Source organism: Tursiops truncatus, chromosome 3, assembly GCF_011762595.2.
Source record: "Tursiops truncatus isolate mTurTru1 chromosome 3, mTurTru1.mat.Y, whole genome shotgun sequence".
NCBI classification, from domain to species: domain Eukaryota; kingdom Metazoa; phylum Chordata; class Mammalia; order Artiodactyla; family Delphinidae; genus Tursiops; species Tursiops truncatus.
In genome coordinates, this window is record NC_047036.1 from 26,063,039 (window position 1) to 26,079,583 (window position 16,545).

The 16,545-nt window shown below is 48.5% G+C and overlaps 1 protein-coding gene across 8 annotated transcripts in view; it reads left to right on the forward strand.

The window, feature by feature from the left end:
• The window catches only part of PDZD2 (PDZ domain containing 2), a 372,865-nt gene that overhangs the window by 94,358 nt on the left and 261,962 nt on the right, over positions 1 to 16,545 (forward strand). Inside the window, exon 2 of one of the 8 annotated variants that reach the window (XM_033852773.2) lies at positions 12,026 to 12,140. The exons of 6 other annotated variants lie outside the window; for them this stretch is intronic. The gene's annotated coding sequence lies outside the window, so the exon portion shown is untranslated. Of the gene's footprint in view, positions 1 to 10,369; positions 12,141 to 16,545 lie in introns of those variants that run through there. One more of the 8 variants, XM_033852771.2, reaches the window with a different exon arrangement.

Consider the following 16,545-nt stretch of genomic DNA (forward strand, 5'->3'; position numbering starts at 1 on the left):
TTCATACTTGATTATATTCTACTGCTAGTTGCTGCCTGTCTTTCCTCTTTAACTAGAGCGTGAACTCCGTCCTATTTTTCTGTTCCTATATCTTGTACGGTACCTAGCATTTGGCAGGTAATAAATCGCTCGTGGACTGAACAGCCGAAGTTAGTGCTCGAAGGATGTGTAAATGGCTCTTCTGAAGGCAGGCCCAGTGGCATCCTTACAGGTTCTTACAGGGCAGGTCTTTCATAATAGCGACATTACCCGTCCCTTCATCTGTCCCCAGCAACCCCTCCTAGAGGTCCCACTCTCTGTCGGATTCTCAGCCAGGAGGTTAGGTACTTTCTTAGATACTGAAGCAATGGAGGAGGTGTGCCCATGGACGACACGGAACAGCCAGGCCTACCTGATGTGTAGTTTGCTGTCCCAGGCAATGACTCTGCATTCTGAGCGGCCGGAACGTGAGAGATGAAATCAGTATTTCCGGCGCAGGTAAATGGCTCAGGTGACCTCACATGTGTAGTTTTTCTGTCCTGGCCTTTCAATTTTTCCCCTTTAACTTTGCCTATTTTATAACCCCAAGCGCAAGCGACTTCTTATCAATGTGGTAACAGCGTTATACAGGGCTGGCCTCCAAAGTCCGTAGAATTGGGTTTGTCTGGAACTTTCTGAGGTAGTTACTGTCTGAAGAGTTCATAGGTGGAATTTCTCTTGCCACAGTTGAACTGAAAAGCATGGTCCTGTTGAGGGTTATGGTTTGGTGGTTGGCTTCACCATGCTCTAAAGTGGTTTCCTTTTCTAAATCACATACATGTACTGAAAATTATATCAGTTCCTTGAGATTTGGGCAGAGTTGTCAGTTTGGTTTCTTTCGAAACCAGGGCAGGGCTTGCCTCACCCATGTTTACTGGCCACTGACAGAGGATCAGGAGAGGGTCGGCCACATCCTTATTAGGCAAAAAACGTTCTTTCTGTCTCAGCTGGTGTCCAAGAGAGGGTCTTCATTCACTTTAAAAATAAAAAAGGAAAGAAAATGACTTGCTTCGAGAGTGACTTTGATATTGATATCATTTGAATGAGTCATAAAATCTTTTTTCTCTTGACATTTATTCTCTTTGCCAATGCTTGATATCTTGGTGCTAATTCTGAAGAAAAAAGAAAAAGAAAAGAAAGCTTTTTTTTCCCTTTGTAGTTCGAACAGGAAAGAATCTTAGTGTAAAAACTGTGTTCTCTTTGTCCTTTTTTTTTTTTTTTTTGTATGTATAATTATTGAGGCTAAGGATATATTCAAATAATTTCAGGGGGCTTTAGAGAACTTTACTAAAAAGTTTAGTAGTGCTAAAAAAATTCTGCTCCTGGTAAGATTAGAAGTTCTGTGTTAGTGTGTGTTATGCTCCTGGCTCTGTCTCCACCTGGGGTACCTGAAGTCTGCAGGCTGAGGCCTCGGCAGGTCCCTGGGGAGACTAGAGAGGACGGAGTGAGGATGCCGGTAACTGGGTCACCCTTGTCCTTACCTTCTTCATTCAGATGAACAGATCCTGAGTGTCCCTTGGGTGCCCCTTGCCTTGCATCTTCCTGGTGCTCGTGCTAGGCGTTTTCTTGTTCATATTTAATTTTTAAATTGTATTTTTCATATTAATAAAGAAATTCATATTTGTTGGAGAAAAATCAGAAAATATGGATGGACCGAAAGGGCAATAAAGACAATCCCACCATCCAGATAAAAATGCTGTTAATACCTGTCGGAGGGGGGGGTGGTGTGGAAAGAGAGAGAGAGAGAGAGAGAAGGAGACTGACTTTTATCTCTGTCTGCTTTATTCATTAGTTTCTTCCCAGCATCTAGAATAGTGCCGGACACATAGTAGGTGCTCAATAAATATTTGCTGAAAAAAATAAAACACATCTTAGAAGTCTCCCTCCTCCAGGAAATTCTCACACACCACCTCAGAGATCCTTTTCCAGGTCTCACTGAACCTGTGAACCTGCGGCCAAACCGTCTTCACTGGCCCTTCACTGTGCACACCTACTGCTCACTTCTCCATACTCCACGCTCGTTAGAGACTTGTCCGTTCCTAGAGGAGTGTGCCATTAGCCTCTTAGCCTTCCTGCTTTAGTATCTTCCCCTCTAGGAGGGAAGGAGGTCTTTGTAAGGTCAAATTTCTTTGATTTCAAGTTATACTTATGCCTCCATGTCCTGCCTTGGTGAAAACCTGCACTTTTCAGTGCCATGCTCATTGTGTACTTCAGTAGTAAGGTATTTCCTAAACCATGTAAATGAATTTTTTCTGATACCAAGAACTAAAGGGTACGTTCTGGGAAACAGCACGTGAAATTTTAGCAGAATTTGTCTGAAGTGTGCCTTCTACCACAACCAAACTCTGGGAGGAAAAACTAAAAAACAAACACTAGTGAAACTTGATCCATGAAGCCACGGGAGGGCCTAGCATTAAAGCAAGCCGCTGTAGAGACTGTGCCTTAGAGCAACAGGAGCAACCACATACAGGGCTCTAAACAGAGCTGTGGGGCTCTAGCTGGTTTGGTCTGCTTGGAAGTCAGGCAGTGTTGGTGGGATTCCTGGCATCCTGGGCAGGAGTCACTGCCAATCCCCCCCTCCTCCCCCAAAAATAAAAGAATGGTCTTGGCTTTGGCCAAGACAAATGCCTAGGTGCAGCCTGGGCAAGGCTTTTGTGGCGGTGTCTTCATGGCCTCAGGAAGTGGAAGCCCTCGTGAGTGGCTTCCTGAACAGATGAGATATAGAGCAGCAAGGGCAAATCAGTATCAACTCAGGAGTCAACTCATTTCCTTGGCCGTCAGCAGATTTGTTTTGAGAAGATTCTATGTCTAGGATCAGCAGGAAGGAGAGCTGTGATCCATTAACAATGTCTGTCACGGGGAGGGGAGTGAGGGGGCCTGGTAGACCAGCTGTTTGTCCTCCTTGGCACGGATTGAGAGGTTAGGAGATTGTGCTCAAAAGTGGAATTTTAAATTATCACCCTTAGAAAAGGCCCTTTGACTAGGGTGACCATAGGCGTTTTTTTTAAATCAAATTAGGATACTTCTAAAAGTGAAATGAAATGCTATTATCCCAAGGCAGCAAGAGTAAACAAGAACCTATGATACTTTGTTCATTGCAAACAGTCTTCACATGAAAGGTTTGCCCTCCTGTACATCCCCCCCACCGAGTTTCAGGGGCTACTTGGGCAAGATCTCCCTTCCACTGTGCTCTGCCTTATTTCCAAGGAGCCCTTTGGTTGGGGTGTGTTTGTCTCAAGACCCCAACACTCGACAAAGAGTGACCCAAGCATCCCCCTCCTTTTGTCCTCAACACACTGTGCAGAGGAGCTCCCAGTGAGAGCTCTGTGGCTTGCTGGCTTTCCTGCCAATGCTGGCAAGTTTCTAGGGCGTGTTCAGTGCTGGCTTCTGCTCCTCCTGATGGCAGAGCCATCAAATCCATCTACTTGCTCTGTTTTTCCACATGCCAGGGCTGTGCCATCCCACTCCCTGTGGTGTGAATGGCCCTACAACCTGACCTCAGAGAGCTAGCTTTCCAAAAACCCAGTCCCACAACCCTGCACCTGAGCTGGGCTGGCCGCCATGCTCTCCCATGGGGCACCTCACTCACACCATGGCCCACGAGCCGTGCATGAATGACTGCAGAGCTCTGGGTCCTGAGCGTGAGAGAGCTGGGATTCCCTAGGTACGTTACTTCTTTTTCTTTGTTAAAACCCTGCATATACTTTTATTCCCAAGAAAGGCCCCCATTCTTTTTTTTTTTTTTTTTTTTGCGGTACGCGGGCCTCTCACTGTTGTGGCCTCTCCCACAGGCTCCGGACGCGCAGGCTCAGCGGCCATGGCTCACGGGCCCAGCCGCTCCGCGGCATGTGGGATCTTCCCGGACCGGGGCACAAACCCGCGTCCCCAGCATCGGCAGGCGGACTCCCAACCACTGCGCCACCAGGGACGCCCAGGCCCCCATTCTTTAGTTTACCATGAATAATCTCAGGCCGAGTGGGACTCAAGTCACAAATTTAAAAGGATGCAATGGGCAGCTGACTCGACCGCAGAGATTCCTTCCGGAAATGTCTGGTTGGCCATTTTCCTGTACTTGCTCAGATGAGCCACCTGGGAGTGCTAGCCCCACTTCCTAGATTGAGCATCAAGATATTTGGTTAGGCAAATAGTGTCCTTGGCCAATAGATTTTGTATGGTCGTTGGTGGTTATTTTAGTTACCAGTATGAGGTGAGAGTGTTAGAGACAGAAGACTTGGATTCTAGACCTGACTTTCTCACAGATGGTCTGTGTGACTGTGGACGTGTCCCTTCCCCTCCCCAAACTCCTCTCCTCGTCTGTAAGGTAGGCGGGTGGACCAGAAAAATGACCATCACACCGCTTTAAAAATGCCCCCCCCCCACCTTTCCAAAACATAACACATAATCCTAACATGCAGAACCACACGTGCTCTGATTGAAGCCAAAATGAGGCCCCGATTGGTCCGGGCTCGTGGAGCCTTCCCTCGCTCCCAGCCCGACAAGGCTGTGGGTCTTTCCGACTCCCCTCAGCAGTAGAATCTGTGATGTTTCTCTCCTGCTGCCCGCCTTCTGGCCATCTTTCTGCGTAGGCTGTTCCCTGCATGTAGGCATTTTTGGCAGGGGGTGGGTGGGAAAATTAAAAGGAGCTGAAATTGAAATCTCTCCGGTTTGCTGCTCATCAGCAGCTCCAATCACACACTTGGTTGGGGCGAAGGTTGAAACCAAAGACTCAGAGAAGGTTTTAGGTTGTCTGTGCATTGCGATTCCAGCGGGCTGGGCTTGCTTTGACGGTCCTAGTCTGTGTGTCTCTCTAGCACCGCCTCTAGGGCAGTGGTTCCCAGACCTGGAATGGCAGTTCAGATAACCCTGATCTGGGATGCACCAGTACCTTGTCAGCACTTATTAAAATAGGAGCTCTAAGCGAGTAAGTGGTTGGAAGTGATCTCGTTGACTCTCTATTTTATGTGGGCCCTTAATTTATATCTACTTCTTAAATCCTTGCAACAGCTCTGTGAGACAGTGTTTACTGTTTTGAAGTTGTTTCCTTGCTTGTCTGTCTCCTGGTGGAGCTAAGTGGCAAGAATGATGCTTGATCTGTGCATATCTTTGCTTAGATCAGCTGCACATGGTAGGCCCACTGATTTTGGTTAGTCTTTTTGTGTTCCATATGTAAGATAGGTGAGTGAATGAGCAAATGAAGCTCAAAGAGGTTAAGTAATTAGCTAGGCAGTAAGTCTGGGGTAGACATCTGTCTCCATCAAGCCCAGCTGATTCAAGAGTGGAGAAGGTGGAAGTGGGGTTCCAGTGTTTTCATCTTCTTGGAGCTTGCCCGCATTCCCTGTGTCCTCCTCTAAGTGTCCCTGGGTTGCCCTGCTTTCCCGATGCTCAAGACTGCTTCTTTCCCCACCGTGGCTATCCCTGGCTCTCTCTTCTGGGAGAGACTCACAAAGGGCATAAGGAGATATGTGTTCTATAGAAGCTGGCATCCTGCTCTGGTGGTGTTTATCTTTGGGATTGCAGGGTTCTCCATTCCAGGGTTCCCAAACCTGCTAGACATACAGATTCCTGGGCTATTCCCAGGCCTACTGGATCAGGATTTCTGGAAGTGGAACCCTGACCAGGCAGGTGCTTTTAAAAGCAACCGATCCTGCCTTTCCGATCCAACTTCATCGTCAGCTAAGATCCCCCAGGAGCTGACCTTTAGGGTCACGTGGGCCAGCTTGCCCTCTCCAGCCCCTGCCATGCCACATCCCACTTCCACACTTCGGGTCGTGGTTTTTTCTCCCAATTGAGAAAGTCTTTGCTCCCTTTTGCCTTTATCTTCATTGCAGGCGGCCTTTGGAGTCCAGTTCATCCTCAAGCCCTGCCTTTGCCTCAGGCAGCTCACCCTTGCTCCCTCCTTTTCTGACCACTGCTGGCTCCTGTGAGGCCTAAAGATTAGCCCGTATTTCAGTCATTCAGTAAATAGTTAATGAGCAGTTGTGATGTGACAAGTATTTGTCTAGATCTGAGGGATACCACAGTGGGCAAAACAGACAAAGGCCCTGTCCTCGTGGAGCTTGCATTCTAGTAGAGGAGACAGACAGTAAACATGATGCACAAATGTATTTATAACGTAAGGCAAGGTCTGCTAATGACAGGAGCTAGGAAGCAACCAAAGGGGGATGAGAAGCTGGATAATTAGGGGTGCCATTCTAGGTAGGGTATTTGTGAAGGGCTGAGTGAGCTATGTGAGGTGGGGATCCGTGTGAATCTGAGGCACAGATTGTTTCTGGCAGAGGGAACAGCAAGTGCAGAGGGCCTGAGGCAGGAGCATTTTCACCGTATTCAAGAAAGAGCGAGTGGGTCACTGTTCCTGGTGTATTCCTAGCACCTAGAGGGCTGCTGGGCACTGGGTAGGGACTCGGTAAATAACCCAATGACCGTGCCTGGAGCGAAAAGGACGGGGTGGCAGATGAGGGAAAGAGGTAGTCAGGAGTAAGGTATACAGCACTGTGAAAGCCACTGTGAGGACTTCAGATTTTATTCCAAGTATGATGGGAAGCTATTCAGTGTGTTGCGTTAGAAGAGTGACACGATCAAACTGCCTTTCCCCCAGTGTAGAGGATAGACTATGAGGGGTTAGGGGAGAAGCAGGGAGACCAGTGGGAGGTTCTTGCAGAGGACTAGGGCTAGGGGACTTGGGAGAAAGTGACGTCAGTGCAGATAACGAGACGAGTTTGGACTCCGAGTGCATTTTAAGGGTAGAGACTATGTGTTCTGAGGACGGGTGGGATAGAATGGGAAGTCAAGTCTGAACTGCAGGACTTTTTATTATACGTCAGCAGTTGGGTGCAAAGATGATGTTAACCCCACGTGTTTGCTAACTTCCTGTTTGTCAGTTTCCTTGACATCCCCTGGGACATCCCCCTGGCAGGGCCTGGGTCCCAGTTGATGCTGCATTAAATGATGGAGTACAGGAACAGCCAGTGCTACTGATTGATAACCTTGAGCCCTAACCCCATTCTTTGGCATCGGCATCCAGGGTGGTGGTTTGGGTGTTCTCAGTACAGGAGACTTTTGGGAGGGTGGCCCCTCTGTATCACTCGGTTGTCATCAGGGATTTATGCCGCCTCTGCAGGAGTTGGGCTGGGGGAGGAGGTGGGAACAGAACCCAGAAGTTCAACAGCCCAGCCCCCCTCTTTCCAAGTTTATACATCTTTGGGGGAGTGTTCCTCCCTGTTCCCTGCACACGCTGCTGTTTCTCTGCCTTTGCATATGCTCACCTTGTTCTCTCTTGAGCAGATCTCTCTTGCTTTCCTTGTCAAGATACCACCCCTTCCTCGAAGCCCATTCCTAATGTCCCAGCCAGATGTGGTTTCTGACGCCTCTGAACCCCATCGTGGTTTATACGTTCCTTATGACATCATCTTTTCCAGGGTCTTACCCAGTCTTTGGAGCTGGAATGCCTACAGTGAAACGATGAGCCTTAATTATCCTTGAGTCCCTCCCCCAAGGCCCAGTGCAGTCTCTTGAACCCAGTAAGCACTTGATAAACATTATTCAAATTGAAGTTGACTTCCTTTATGACTCATTTTCAGCAGCTGCAGGACACTTGTCTCCTAAAGAAGATTTGGGTCAGGAATCAAACAACCAAATGTCTAAGATATGTCAGATGGAGAACATAAATAAATGAAGTGAGGTTAGTATTTTTGATAGAGATGCCATTATAAGAAAGATTTCACTTTCTTTGTCACCCTTTAAAAGATGGTAAGAGGCAATAGATGCAGGGTCTCTCTTGGGAGGCAATAGGGAGCGGTGGAGACTGGGGTGAACAAGAGAGTGTGTGCTGATCCATCCATCTAAAGTCGACAACAACCAAGCCTTGGCTCTAGACAGACATTGCCACAGTGTTCCTGGATAACCTGATTCATCAAGAGAAGTTGCAAATTCAGAATTTTTGCATGGAAGACACTGATTCCTAGATGTTGGCAAATGATATCCCCCCACCTTTTTTTTTTTTTTTTGTCCCCAGCCAGCACCTTTCGGAGGGCCTGGCTCTAGTTTAGGACCTCTGATTTACATGTCAGGCTTTTCCCCACTGAAGCAAATAGGTACATTTATCTTGAAATTGCAAGGAGATCTAGTTGCTTTTCATTAAAAAGAGGACCTTTGCATCCTGCTTTTGTTCTCTAGCATTTGCTTTCCACTGTCCTGCTTTCATCTGAGTGGGAACCCCAGGGTTACTAGTATTAATCTGTGCCTGAATGTCAACTCCATGTGGCATAAGCGCTTCTATAGCTTGCCTTGAACTCTGTATAACGGGCTTTTTATTTTCCTCCAGGAGTGGTTTAAATGGAGTCTTCTGCAAAGCATAATTGGTTTTAAATTGTAGGTTTAATAATAATGATGTTGGGCTTAATGTAGTGCTTTTCGGCTTCTGCTGGCAGCCCTTGGCAGCCAGTCACTCATCAATCTGTATCCCTCTCTCTCCTCAGAAGGGGACAGCTGTTAGGGACCTGAGTCCCCTCACCAAGTCCTGCTATGGACCACAGGGATGAGGCGGCCAAATGCCCGCTGCAGCCGGGGGCCGCTAGAGGAGAGCAAAGCTGATGGGCATAGGGGTCCGAGGCTGGACCATCAAGGCTCTTTGTTGTCTTTTTCCTCTCTTTCTTTGCCTTTGGGTCACCCCACAGCTCATTAGGAATTCTTTTGGAAGATGAGCAGAGGAATGCAAATCCCAAAGTTTTGCTTCTGTATAGAAGGTTTAATTGAGAAGATATATTAACTTAATTGGTTATCATCAGGCTTCTAGCTTCTTTCTGTACTTTAAATAACTTTTTTTCGTTTTCTTTTGCCATGGCCAATAAAGTGTCCCTTTAAAAGATTAAATCTTGTACTTTGGACTCTCCAAGTGGAAAGAGCTCTGGTTCAGAAATCAGAGAGCCAGGACTCTGATTATGACTCTTTCTAGAATGACCTGCATAAACTTAAATACAATACTCACTTCTCCTAACCTCATTTCTGAAGCATTGGGTGGATGAGTAGATTAAAGTACACGACCACCAATGTCCCTTCCAGTGCTTGTGATAGAGGACTTAAGTGTTTCTGTGAAATGACACCCAACTCCTCCTTGGATGACATTTGGTGTGTTTCAGAAGTCAATAAAAATGCCAACCTACATATGTCATACAAAAGACTAACTGAGGCTTGGACAAGTGAGGGCTTGTTCAGCGAAAACTCAGTGTTTGTGTTATAAAAAGCGCAGAGAAGGATGTTGGTATCGTGTGATGTGGAGCGTCCTGCTTGAAAATTACAGGCAGCGCAGTCAATGACAGGGTAGCAGCACCCGTGGCCAGCTGACGACCGCCCTTTGGAGGTTTCCCAGGGTCCACCCTTTGGACAAACCACAGACGTTCAGAACTTGTGGTCTAGTTCACCATCGATGATGACAAGCAGCTCCTCGTTTGTTTTGGGGTCTGAACTGCCTTGGCTTCGACCACCATTTCTAGATGGCTTTTTGTTTTTGTTGTAGACAGGAGCAAATTATAACGTGGGAAGAATGGATAAGGGTAAAAATGGAAACATGAAGCCTGAAGAAGTTTCTCTGGGCTTGGAAGTCTGCGGTGGCCATTTGGACCAGCGTTTTGGAGGAAGGGGTGCTTGCAGAGTTTGAAGGTAGCACACGTAGAATACCTGATTTTATACAACTGTCACCTGCAAAAAGCTGACCAGACAGCTGTATTCTGCCTCGCCCTCTCTTCTCTTTTGAGCACACTTTGCTCCTCGAGGCTCCAAGTCAGTGCATCAGTAGACTTTGCTATCTATATACCACTTTCAGTCTTTTTTCTTAATCTTTAGGTGGGTTGTCATATTTTTTTGTAGGGGAAAACGGACAACCAAAGTTAACAGGCTTTGTTCTTTCAAAATAAACATTCTCAAAAAGGACTGAACCAGGGGCTTCCCTGGTGGCGCAGTGGTTTAAGAATCTGCCTGCCAATGCAGAGGACATGGGTTCGATCCCTGGTCCGGGAAGATTCCACATGCCATGGAGCAACTACTCCGTGGCTCCATGTGGAGCCCGTGTGCCACAACTACTGAGCCTGTGCTCTAGAGCCCACGAGCCACAACTACTGAGCCCCTGTGCTGCGAGTACTGAAGCCTGCATGCCCTAGAGCCTGTGCTCCGCAGCAAGAGAAGCCGCCGCAATGAGAAGCCCACGCACTGCAGTGAAAGAGTAGCCCCCGCTCGCCGCAACTAGAGAAAGCCCGTGCACAGCAACAAAGACCCAACGCAGCCAAAAATAAATAAATAAAATAAATAATTTTTTTTAATTAAAAAAAAAAAGGACTGAACCTAACATGAAAGATAGACGTGGTGGAAGGGAAACCATGTCCTCCTTTTCCAGAAACAATTTGCCAATCTCTCTGTGAAACGGAATAACAGCTTCTGAGGGGCAGATATTAGCAGCTGGTGAAGACAACCCGGCCGGCTGTGCAGCGAGGGGAGAGGAAGGATGGGCAGAGCAGGCTGGAATATAAGGCTATGTGCTCAGTGCTCTAAAGAGCTGGACGTGGAGTAAACAGCCGCCCACATTGATTCCAGTTCTGAGAATTAGGGCCCCAATTTTGAGGTCTACAGATTAGGTACAGAAGACTGTTGTCTTCAGATTTCTTAAAAAGCCTTCACTCTTAAATTGCTGGCCACTAAGGTGTTAATGGCTGTAATTTAGGCCTCCAGATGCGCCCAGGGCTGCACAGGAATGGGACATAGAATAGTTTCATTCTGATGGGGAAAGGCAAGGACAGCACTAAACGAAGACGGGTTCAGGTGAAGCATTGCAGGAAGAGGCGTCCGGGTGCCTCCAGGACCTGGCGTGTGTCTGCATGTGCCTGTGTGGAGCGAAAGGTCACGTGCTTACCGTTGACATAAGAGACCTTTGGGAATGAGGCTCGGGGTTGAGATGGCGTTGAGAAACTGTCAGAATTTTTCTAAAGGCTGTCAGCTCCCTGAGGGTGAGGACCATTTCATTTGTTTATCACCACATCCCCAGCACCTACCAACCAATATTATTTTTCATTACTATTTGGTGGATAATTAGATAAAAGGAAGGGGGAGAGGAGCTGGGGAAGACCTCACACCAGCCCTGCCCAGCCATCCCATTGGCCCACATGGAGGCCTGTTCACGCTGCGGGTCTGTGGCCGGGTCACCCATGGTGACACTCTAGGGCCTGGTGGAGGAACAGACCTCCCCTGGACGCTTAAAGCAGAAAAAGCATTTATTGTGCTGAGCAGCCCACGAAGCCAATGGGCCCTGAAGATCAGAAGGGAGGAATCCAGGTGGACTGCATGGTGACAGCCAGGCGGCTTACAGGGCTGGTCTGGGGATGCTGGGCTGACTCGACACCCACGACACTGCTGGGTATCCCTGGACATTGTCCTGCTGCTTCTGGCCCCTCAGTGCCGCCCCCTGCACCAAACAACTCCTAGATCCCGAGTCCAGAGTGAGCGGTCATGCCTCCACCCACTCGTGGGCTTGGGTCCTGGCTGTCCCCGCTGCGGCCAGCCCGGCAGGAGGCGGGGCACTGCCCTACACGTGACCTGGGGGCCTCCTTCCAAGTTGCTGGAGCAGGGTGGCCCTGCTGGGGAGGCCAAGGGAAAAATCACCATGTCCCCTGGGGGCAGGAGTTGGAAGAATCCTCAGTATGATGAGTAATCCAGTTAGCTAAGCAAATATGAAGAAACAAAATAAAAACAGCCCTGTATGCATCTTAGACTCTCATTTTGTTTTGAATCAAGGGCGACAAGGGCCAGCAGGTTACAGTGTATTAAGAACGTTAATGGCCATTCCCAGGGGCTAGGACAGCTTCCTGGCTGATGGGACAGTCAACGCATTCTTAAGGAAAAGTCTCTGTGAAAGAGAATGGTCAGGGCGGTTTTGCTGTTGGCTCGACCCCACCAGAGCTTTGGCGAGTTTCCGCGTCCCGGGTACGCACGAGGTCCGCCCTGACCCTGTCCCTTTCCTCCCGAGGAGCCGCCAGCTGCGCGGGACGGTGCCTTTTCTGGGAGCCTCACGTCAAGAGAAGGGGTCAGCCGGGGCCCGTCGGCCCAACCTCGCGCCCTGTGAAGTGCTCCGGCTTCTGAGGGTGAATTAACGCTTGTTTTTATTGTGCTGTTCATTCCAGCTCCTGCCTATCTCCCTAATTCATTCCGCATGTCTGGTCCCTTCTGCCCGAGGCGGTCACTGCCCAGGCCGGGGGGTGGGGGGTGGGGGGGGGCAGGGGGGTGGCCAGAGGTGCGGTGGCTCCTCTCTTTTGTGTGTCTTGTCAGCCTGTCTGCTGGCAGCTCTGTCCACGAGCCCCCTGGGTTCACAGGCGCCTCTCCTGGGAGGTGCCTCCTCCCATTCTCACCCACAGTGGAGTGGAAACTTTTTGAGTGCCTGGACCTTAAGGCACTTGTATTTTATATCTTCTCTGAGCCTGACACTTAGCAGGGGCTCAACAAATCTCGTTCAGTCTGTGAGCAATTCGAAGCACTGGCGTGCTACCCGCCTTCAGCCTCCACGCCGGGGAGGGCGGAGCAGGGTCAGGCAGCCCCTCCAGCCCAGGGGGTACCGTGATGGGACACCCCAGAGCTCAGACGGTGGAGGAGGTGCCCAGGTTCTGGTCTGGGGGTGCAGCACACCTAAGGGGGGGCCTTGACATGTCTGCATGGCTCTGGGGCTGGGGACGCGGGACGTGATAGGAAGGTGATGGCCACTGGGAGGATATACCTTCTCACACGTGGACCCTGGACGGGCCTACCTGATGCAATCCCGTGGTCATGTGTCATCTTCAAGTGGGAAATCCTCTAATTTTGAGTTTTCCAAAATGTGTTTGTTTTTTCTTTAACATCTTTGTTGGAGTATAATTGCTTTACAATGTTGTGTTAGTTGCTGCTGTATAACAAAGTGAATCAGCTATACGTATACATACATCCCCATATCCCCTCCCTCTTGCATCTCCCTCCCTCCCACCCTCCCTATCCCACCCCTGTAGGTGGTCACAAAGCACCGAGCTGATCTCCCTGTGCTGTGTGGCTGCTTCCCACTAGCCATCTATTTTACATTTGGTATTATTTATAAGTCCATGCCACTCTCTAGGCAGGCAGGAAAACTCTTCAAAATGTGTTTTTTGGAAGAGTTTTCCTGCCTGCTTCCCTCCCTCCCTTCCCTTTCTTCCTCCCTTCCGCTTTCCCTTCCCTTCTTAACCTGTCTTTTCCATCTTCTCTCTCCCAAAGCAGAAGGGCAGAGAAGGCACCCCAGGTGGATAAATGTGTCCATTTCAGAATTTACCCATTTCCTCCTAAAGTATGGAAGGGTGTGGTCTCTGCCTTAAAAACAAAATGCTAGGGCTTCCCTTGTGGCGCAGTGGTTGAGAGTCCGCCTGCCGATGCAGGGGACACAGGTTCGTGCCCCGGTCTGGGAAGATCCCACATGCCGCGGAGCGGCTGGGCCCGTGAGCCATGGCCGCTGAGCCTGCGCATCTGGAGCCTGTGCTCCTCAACGGGAGAGGCCACAACAGTGAGAGGCCCGTGTACCGCAAAACAAAACAAAACAAAAACCCCCAAAATGCTAGAGGAGTAAAGTGTCAGAGCAACAGCTCCACTCTTCCCAAACGGCCTCCACCTCTCCGTCCTCGCTCCCACCCCCCACCTGTTTCCAGCTGGTTCTCACCCTCTATGAGCCATTAGCTTTGCCCCAATTCTAACCCCATTAGCAAGACTCATACAACTCGTGATCAGCGAGCCCCCGGGGCCAGAACTTCTAATCATCAGCCCCCGCCTCCCTTGGTCTGCGCCCACCCACTCCCCCAGTCTCTTACTCTATCGTTTCCGCTGTTGTTATTTCTGGGTGCCTGGGAGCAAACAGCGTGACTAGCTGCTGCACAGTCAACGTGTGTTGGGACCACCCTATTCATAACCGCACTGTGTTTTAACAAGGATGCCTTTGAACAGCTGTCAGTGCACACACACCAGGCTCTTTGAGGAGGCTTCCAGGGGAGCGAATCTTCCTAGTATGAAATTAAAAGATCAGTTCTTTGTTCCTTCACCCAAAACTTTGGTTTAGCCTGATTGGCTGGCCCTCTCCCTGAAGCCCAGCATGTGGTCCATGGAACGTTGTTAGGTGCTTCTAGTGAGTAAGGTTTGGGAAAACACAGTTAAACAAACCTAAAATCTCTTTACCAAGGGGCTTCTCAGAAGTATTAATAGGTTAAGTTCGGTGATGGCAGGGGCCATATCTGTGTTCTTCATTCCTATGGCTAAAAATGAACAAAAATGAGAAAATGCGTCATGAATTTCCAAGAGGAGATATGGTTTACGGCCTCTTCCGACTTCAGGACCCAGCATTTGCAGAGCATCTCCCAGGAGAGCCTTGAGAGCATCTTGCTCTAGGCGAAGCAGGCGGGAGGGGTGGGGAGCGTGTTTCTTGGCCAATATTTCATCTCCTTAAGGAAGCGGAGTAGGAGTGGAGGAAGCGTTGCCCTTAATGGATAAAGTGGCCATTGGAGTGGTGGCTCTTACGTTGAACTCAAGCAGAATTGCATTGAAACATGTATTTACGGAGCATCCATCATGCACTGGGAGTGATTCTTAGGAAATGTGCAGGCAATGTGCTGGGTGCTTGAACAATAGTGAACCAAACATGGTTCCGGGTGTGAAATAACTTCAGCAGTTTCCATGAAACAAGTCTAGAGGAATAATCAGAGAACTATGAAAGACAGTATATGCTGGTGAACTGAGCCATATGATACCAACAATAAGTGGTATGAACAGTGAAAATAGGGGAAAAATTGGACATGCCTAGGGTTATCAGGATGACATTTGGGAGAAAGTGGAACCAGATGTCAAAGAATGGGAGGGATATGGATTGTAGAGCAGCCGAATGTAATTGTCCCAAGGGATCCCAAGAGTTCTTTGTTTTGTCCACACTTAGGTACCCTAAGCACTTCGTCCCCAGCACACAGTAGCTGCAATAACATTTGTTAAATGAGTGATATGGTGGAGGAGGGAGGAAGGGCATTTCAGAAGCCAGCAGCGGAGCAGAAGCTCTGGGGTGGGAATGTGTTTACTCTGTTGGTGATGTGAGCAGCAGTGGGGTGGGGTGGTGGGGTAGAGCCGTTAGGAGGTATTGAGTGATAAGATGGGGCCAACTTGTCAAGAGTCTTGAATGCCAGGATGGGAATTCAAATGTGATGTTGTAGATTCTTAATTTACGAAGATAACATGGGAAAGCGACCACAGGAAGAGCCACCAAAATGGAAAAATGACAACAGCAGCGGTCTGGTTATTAGCCTGATGACTGACTGCACGGTAGGCAGGAGGAAATCAGACTCTTCCAAATGGGCGGTAGCAGTGAGAGTATAGCAAAAAGAATCTGAGAGACATTCTAAAGGAGAGAAATAGGTTTGGGGAAATAAAAGAGAAGGAGAAAGTAAAGACAACACCCAGAATTTGAATAATTAGAATGTTGGTACCCTTGGAGGGAAGAAACAGAGGCAGGTCTAAAAGTCCAGATTTTAGCGTAGTCAGAGCATCCCACTAGATTTGTCCTGAAGATGGTTGAAAATGTGATGTTGAAGTTTGCATGAGAGGTTTCAGAGAGGAAAAGGAGAAAGCTAAGGGCTCAGGACTGCCCCTGGTACCTCCTCCCAAAAGATGGAGGGTAAGTTTGTGGCCAAGTTGATATTTACTACGGGAGAGTTTGAAGCAGACATTGAAGGATCAGGTGTAAGAGCCAAAGAGACCTTATGGAAATTTCCTGAACCAGAATCTCTGGGCATCTGGACATCTGGATTATAAACAAGCATATAATGGGATTCCATGGACACGATGCCTTGAAGACCGTGTCTCTGCTGCCCGCATCTCATGCCAATTGGTTAAATGTTATAGGAGAAAGGCCACTTGAATATTCACAATCCACCAGTTCATGCACGCTGGCTTAATAGGCAGTTTCTTACTTTCTGGAGGTGGTCGAAATAAGTTAACTCATTCAAAAATTTTCATGGCACCAAAAGCTAAATGAGAATTCGTGAGCCGTTGTGTTGAGGCACCATGGCCAGTCAATATTTAGACAGAGCCTCTGGATATCTGTCACACGGCTTGAGGATTTTTATCTTCTTTTAGTTAAAAAAAATTTTTTTTTAACATAGGATTTTTAAAGTCATGAGCAGAGTAATAGAATAGACTCTATTTATATTTTTGTGTAAAGACCAGACTGATTTAGCAGCAGTAATATCAGACTGAAGGGGTGACCACATTCTCTTGATTGTATATTGGGGTTAACAGGAGCCGAAGGCCTTAATGTGAGCAGGCTGAGACCAGGGCCAGACTGCGGACCTGACGCCTGGAAATCACTAGCACGGTATCCAGAATAAGAAGCACAGGGAGTCCAAGAAGCACTGTCCAAGGGCAAAGTCAGAGGTGAAGACCAGCGGGCACAGTGACAAAACCAGAATGCTGAGGGGTAGGGCAGGCACATAAGTGACCAAGACTAATTCTTTTCTGTGTGCA